Here is a 6,717-nt window from a genome sequence, read left to right on the forward strand (position 1 = left end):
CCATTGTGTATTGAACGTCCATTTTTTACCTCGATTTTGACGTTTACCAGCCTTCGTATTTGATCGAACTCCTCCTAGGGATTTCGATTGATCGACTTCAAACTCGGTCAGTCTGATCATAAGGCATGTTTGATTTAAAGTTATCAAATTGGTGAGTTTTGGAGCATGTTGAAGGGGGGTAGCAGGGGTCAAAGTTCACCTACTCGCCATGAAACACGAAACTCTTATATTTCCTATATAAAAAACACATAGAGGGACCAAACTTTCATTGATTGATCGGCATCGGGTGCCCTACAATACCCTATGGTGAAATGATGACATCACTTAGGCCACGCCCCCTGAGAACAGGAAGTGTCATGTTTTACTGTGAACGGTCGCTATCTTAGCCCTTTGACCTAATCAACATGAAACTGTGTCCAGAGACAGAAGACATGTTGGTGTGTTGAGCATTCCAACCCTGACCGGCTTTGACATAGCAGGTGGGCGTGGCGGCGTGCGAAGTGACCTGTAACGCCGTTGCCATACGTTTGGCTCTGAATTCCACAATTTCGGGCCCAGCTGCTCCAAACTCACTAGGATGGATCCTTATCCACCCACCGACAGGAATTCATAACAAAATTTGGTGGGCGTGGCCTAATTTCTCTATAGCGACCTCCTAGAGTATTTTAAATGAACAGCCCCAAGCCATGCTTTAACCTAGAATTACGAAACCTTGGTACACATGTGTATCTTGTCAGGACGTACAAAAAGTCTCTTAGAGCCATGGTCGAAAACCCAACAGGAAGTCGGCCATTTTGTATTGAAGGTCCATTTTGGACCTCGACTTTGACGTTTACAGCCTTTGCATTTGATCGAACTCCTCCTAGGGATTTCGATTGATCGGCTTCAAAACTCGGTCAGTCTGATCATAAGGCATGTCTGATTTAAAGTTATCAAATTGGTGACTGTTCTGAGATTGCTGAAGGGGGTTACCAGGGGTCAAAGTTTCACCTACTCGCCATGAAACACGAAACTCTTATATATCCTGCACAGAAACTCCCAGAGACACCAAACTTTCAGTTATTGATCATCAATAGGTGTCCTAAAATACCATGTGGTGTAAATGATGACATCACTTAGGCCACGCCCCCTGAGAACAGGAAATGTCATGTTTTACTGTGAACGGTCGCTATCTTAGCCCTTTGACCTCATCAACATGAAACTGTGTCCAGAGACAGAAGACATGTTGGTGTGTTGTGGATTCAAGCCCTGACCGGCTGCGATGAAGCAGCTGGGTGCGGCGGCGTGGCGAAGTGACCTGTAACGCCGATGCCATACGTTTGCTTCTAGATTCCACATGTTTCGATCGAGCTGCACCAAACTTGGCTTGAGTGCTGCTGGTGTGATACCTGAAAATTCTATGTCATCAGATTATGACGTCATCTAAGCCCCGCCCCCTCAGAACAGGAAGTGCTATTTTTTTCCTTGGAAACTTTCATCTATGGCTCTCTTGACCTAATCAAGGTGATTCTGTGTTGGATGACAGATAGGAAGTTGGTCTCGCTTGCTTTAAAGTGCCAAGAGTTTTCAACGGCGGCAACGCCGTTCGTATACGTTTGCCTCTACATTCCACATATTTTGACGCGAGCTGCATCAAACTTGGCCTGAGTGATCCTGGAGGCTTGCCCGTCGATCCTACGTCATCAGATTATGACGTCATCTAAGCCCCGCCCCCTCAGAACAGGAAGTGCTATTTTTTTCCTTGGAAACTTTCATCTATGGCTCTCTTGACCTAATCAAGGTGATTCTGTGTTGGATGACAGATAGGAAGTTGGTCTCGCTTGCTTTAAAAGTGCCAAGAGTTTTCAATGGCGGCAACGCCGTTCGTATACGTTTGCCTCTACATTCCACATATTTTGACCGAGCTGCATCAAACTTGGCCTGAGTGATCCTGGAGGCTTGCCCGTCGATCCTACGTCATCACATTATGACGTCATCTAAGCCCCGCCCCCTCGGAACCGGAAGTGCCGTTTTTTTCCTTGGAAAGCTCTGTTTATGGCTCTCTTGACCTAATCAAGATGATTCGGATGATAAGCTCTGTCAATGCTCGCTGCTGGCTGAACCGTGTGGGCGTGGCCAAATGGCGAATATCAGTCCCTCGCCATATGCATACGTTTGGCTCTAATTCACACATGGATCATCCGATTGGCGCCAAACTGGATATGTATGACCTTTGTTCTGCTCTAAAGAGCCCAACGGGTTTGAGATGTAATTTGACTCCACTGCGCCCCCTAAGTTAATACATCGGCTGTATCTCCTCGACACATCGACCGATCTGCACCAGATTTTTGACAGTGGTCGGGGAGCGCTGCCGAACGCATTCACGCGTGTCGCCTGGTGGACGGGCGTGGAAAATGCGCGACAGCCTCTGCGGTGGCTAGCGGGCGGCGGTGCTGGAAACTGCGGCGGAGCTTCTGCGGTGGGGAGTTGGCTGCGGCTCTGGAAATCGTGCGAGAGCTTCTGCGGTGGCTGGAACCCCCGCGGTGGCCAATAGGCCGGAGCGGCGCTTGCTGCGAGGGCCGCCCGAGGCTGCTCGCAGCTTTAATTAGGCCCGAGCAGCAAAGCGCTGCGAAGGCCTATTGTTTCTGTACTGTTTCTTATTATTAGGCCCGAGCAGCAAAGCGCTGCGAAGGCCTATTGTATCTGTACTGTTTATTATTATTACGATTCTTCCCACCTCTTCGTGTGCCTTTTTGGGGGCTTTATCATATTCAAAAACTCACCAAACTTGGCGGTCGCAACTAGAAAATTTAAAAATTTTGAATTTTAAGGTTGTCGCAAAAATCGCAAAAAAAATTGCTGAACGGCGGCAACTAGCAATTTTCTGTTGACACAATGGTATGAACGTATTTCATCGTAGAGACATGAAATTTGGTACGCTTGTAGAGCTCCCCAAAAGACTCAGAACTTACATTTAATGTTATTAGCCAACTATCACAGGAAGTCGGCCATTTTGTCTTGAACGTCCATTTTTTACCTCGATTTTGACGTTTACAGCCTTCGTATTTGATCGAACTCCTCCTAGGGATTTCGATTGATCGACTTCAAACTTGGTCAGTCTGATCATAAGGCATGTTTGATTTAAAGTTATCAAATTGGTGAGTTTTGGAGTATGTTGAAGGGGGGTTAGCAGGGGTCAAAGTTCACCTACTCGCCATGAAACACGAAACTCTTATATTTCCTATATAAAAACACATAGAGGGACCAAACTTTCATTGATTGATCGTCATCGGGTGTCCTAAAATACCCTGTGGTGAAATTATTTTTTTAAGTAGGCCACGCCCCCTGAGAACAGGAAGTGTCATGTTTTACTGTGAACGGTCGCTATCTTAGCCCTTTGACCTAATCAACATGAAACTGTGTCCAGAGACAGAAGACATGTTGGTGTGTTGTGGATTCCAACCCCGACCGGCTTTGACATAGCAGGTGGGCGTGGCGGCGTGGCGAAGTGACCTGTAACGCCGTTGCCATACGTTTGGCTCTGAATTCCACAATTTCGGGCCCAGCTGCTCCAAACTCACTAGGATGGATCCTTATCCACCCACCGACAGGAATCATAACAAAATTTGGTGGGCGTGGCCTAATTTCTCTATAGCGACCCCTAGAGTATTTTAATGAACAGCCCTAAGCCATGCTTTAACCTAGAATTACGAAACTTGGTACACATGTGTATCTTGTCAGGACGTACAAAAAAGTCTCTTAGAGCCATGGTCGAAACCCAACAGGAAGTCGGCCATTTTGTATTGAAGGTCCATTTTGGACCTCGACTTTGATGTTTACAGCCTTTGCATTTGATCGAACTCCTCCTAGGGATTTCGATTGATCGGCTTCAAACTCGGTCAGTCTGATCATAAGGCATGTTTGATTTAAAGTTATCAAATTGGTGACTGTCTGAGATTGCTGAAGGGGGGTTACCAGGGGTCAAAGTTCACCTACTCACCATGAAAACGAAACTCTTATATATCCTGCACAGAAACTCACAGAGACACCAAACTTTCAGTTATTGATCATCAATAGGTTGTCCTAAAATACCCTGTGGTGAAATGATGACATCACTTAGGCCACGCCCCCTGAGAACAGGAAATGTCATGTTTTACTGTGAACGGTCGCTATCTTAGCCCTTTGACCTCATCAACATGAAACTGTGTCCAGAGACAGAAGACATGTTGGTGTGTTGTGGATTCAAGCCCTGACCGGCTGCGATGAAGCAGCTGGGTGCGGCGGCATGGCGAAGTGACCTGTAACGCCGATGCCATACGTTTGCTTCTAGATTCCACATGTTTCGACCGAGCTGCACCAAACTTGGCTGAGTGATGCTGGTGTGATACCTGAAAATTCTATGTCATCAGATTATGACGTCATCTAAGCCCCGCCCCTCAGAACAGGAAGTGCTATTTTTTTCCTTGGAAACTTTCATCTATGGCTCTCTGACCTAATCAAGGTGATTCTGTGTTGGATGACAGATAGGAAGTTGGTTCTCGCTTGCTTTAAAGTGCCAAGAGTTTTCAATGGCGGCAACGCCGTTCGTATACGTTGCCTCTACATTCCACATATTTTGACCGAGCTGCATCAAACTTGGCCTGAGTGATCCTGGAGGCTTGCCCGTCAATCCTACATCATCACCTTATGACGTCATCTAAGCCCCGCCCCTCGGAACCGGAAAGTGCCGTTTTTTTTTCCTTGGAAAGCTCTGTTTATGGCTCTCTTGAAACTAATCAAGGTGATTCTGTGTTGGATGACAGATAGGAAGTTGGTCTCGCTTGCTTTAAAGTGCCAAGAGTTTCAATGGCGGCAACGCCGTTCGTATACGTTTGCTTCTACATTCCACATATTTTGACCCGAGCTGCATCAAACTTGGCCCTGAGTGATCCTGGAGGCTTGCCCGTCGATCCTACGTCATCACATTATGACGTCATCTAAGCCCCGCCCCCCTCGGAACCGGAAGTGCCGTTTTTTTCCTTGGAAAGCTCCGTTTATGGCTCTCTTGACCTAATCAAGATGATTCGGATGATGAGCTCTGTCATTGCTCGCTGCTGGCTGAACCGTGTGGGCGTGGCCAAATGGCGAATATCAGTCCCTCGCCATATTCATACGTTTGGCTCTAATTCAAGCATGGATCATCCGATTGGCTCCAAACTGGATATGTATGACCTTTGTTCACCTCTAAAGAGCCCAACGGATTGAGATGTAATTTGGCTCCACTGCGCCCCCTAAGTTAATACACGGCTGTATCTCCTCGACGCATCGACCGATCTGCACCAGATTTTTTTGACAGTCGTCGGGGAGCACCGCCGAACGCATTCACGCGTGTCGCCCGGTGGAGGGGCGTGGAAAATGCGCGACAGCTTCTGCGGCGGCTGGCGGGCGGCGGTGCTGGAAACTGCGGCAGAGCTTCTGCGGTGGGGGAGTTGGCTGCGGCTCTGGAAATCGTGCGAGAGCTTCTGCGGTGGCTGGAACCCCCGCGGTGGCCAATAGGCCGGAGCGGCGCTTGCTGCGAGGGCCCGCCCGAGGCTGCTTGCAGCTTTAATTATTATACGATTCTGCCCCCCCAAAGAGGCGCCTTTTTGGGGGGCTTTATCATATTCAAAAACTCAACCAAACTTTGGCGGTGGGCGACTAGAAAATTTAAAAATTTTGAATTTTAAGGTTGTCGCAAAAATCGCAAAAAAAATTGCTGAACGGCGGCAACTAGCAATTTTCTGTTGACACAATGGTATGAACGTTACTTCATCGTAGAGACATGAAATTTGGTACACTGTAGAGCTCACCAAAAGACTCAGAACTTACATTTAATGTTATAAGCCAACTATCACAGGAAGTCGGCCATTTTGTATTGAACGTCCATTTTTTTCCTCGATTTTGACGTTTACAGCGTTCGTATTTGATCGAACTCCTCCTAGGGATTTCGATTGATCGACTTCAAACTCGGTCAGTCTGATCATAAGGCATGTTTGATTTAAAGTTATCAAATTGGTGAGTTTTGGAGTATGTTGAAGGGGGGTTAGCAGGGGTCAAAGTTCACCTACTCGCCATGAAACACGAAACTCTTATATTTCCTATAAAAAAACACCTAGAGGGACCAAACTTCAGTGATTGATCGGCATCGGATGTCCTAAAATACCCTGTGGTGAAATGATGACATCACTTAAGCCACGCCCCCTGAGAACAGGAAGTGTCATGTTTTACTGTGAGCGGTCGCTCTCTTAGCCCTTTGACCTAATCAACATGAAACTGTGTCCAGACACAGAAGACATGTTGGTGTGTTGAGGATTCCAACCCTGACCGGCTTTGAGATAGCAGCTGGGCGTGGCGGCGTGGCGAAGTGACCTGTAACGCCGATGCCATACGTTTGCTTCTAGATTCCACATGTTTCGACCGAGCTGCACCAAACTTGGCTTGAGTGATGCTGGTGTGATACCTGAAAATTCTATGTCATCAGATTATGACGTCATCAAAGCCCCGCCCCCTCAGAACAGGAAGTGCTATTTTTTCCTTGGAAACTTTCATCTATGGCTCTCTTGACCTAATCAAGGTGATTCTGTGTTGGATGACAGATAGGAAGTTGGTCTCGCTTGCTTTAAAGTGCCAAGAGTTTTCAATGGCGGCAACGCCGTTCGTATACGTTTGCCTCTACATTCCACATATTTTGACCGAGCTGCATCAAACTTGGCCTGAGTG

The sequence above is a fragment of the Xiphophorus hellerii genome, unplaced genomic scaffold (genome assembly GCF_003331165.1).
Source record: "Xiphophorus hellerii strain 12219 unplaced genomic scaffold, Xiphophorus_hellerii-4.1 PGA_scaffold_81__1_contigs__length_211163, whole genome shotgun sequence".
Lineage (NCBI taxonomy): Eukaryota > Metazoa > Chordata > Actinopteri > Cyprinodontiformes > Poeciliidae > Xiphophorus > Xiphophorus hellerii.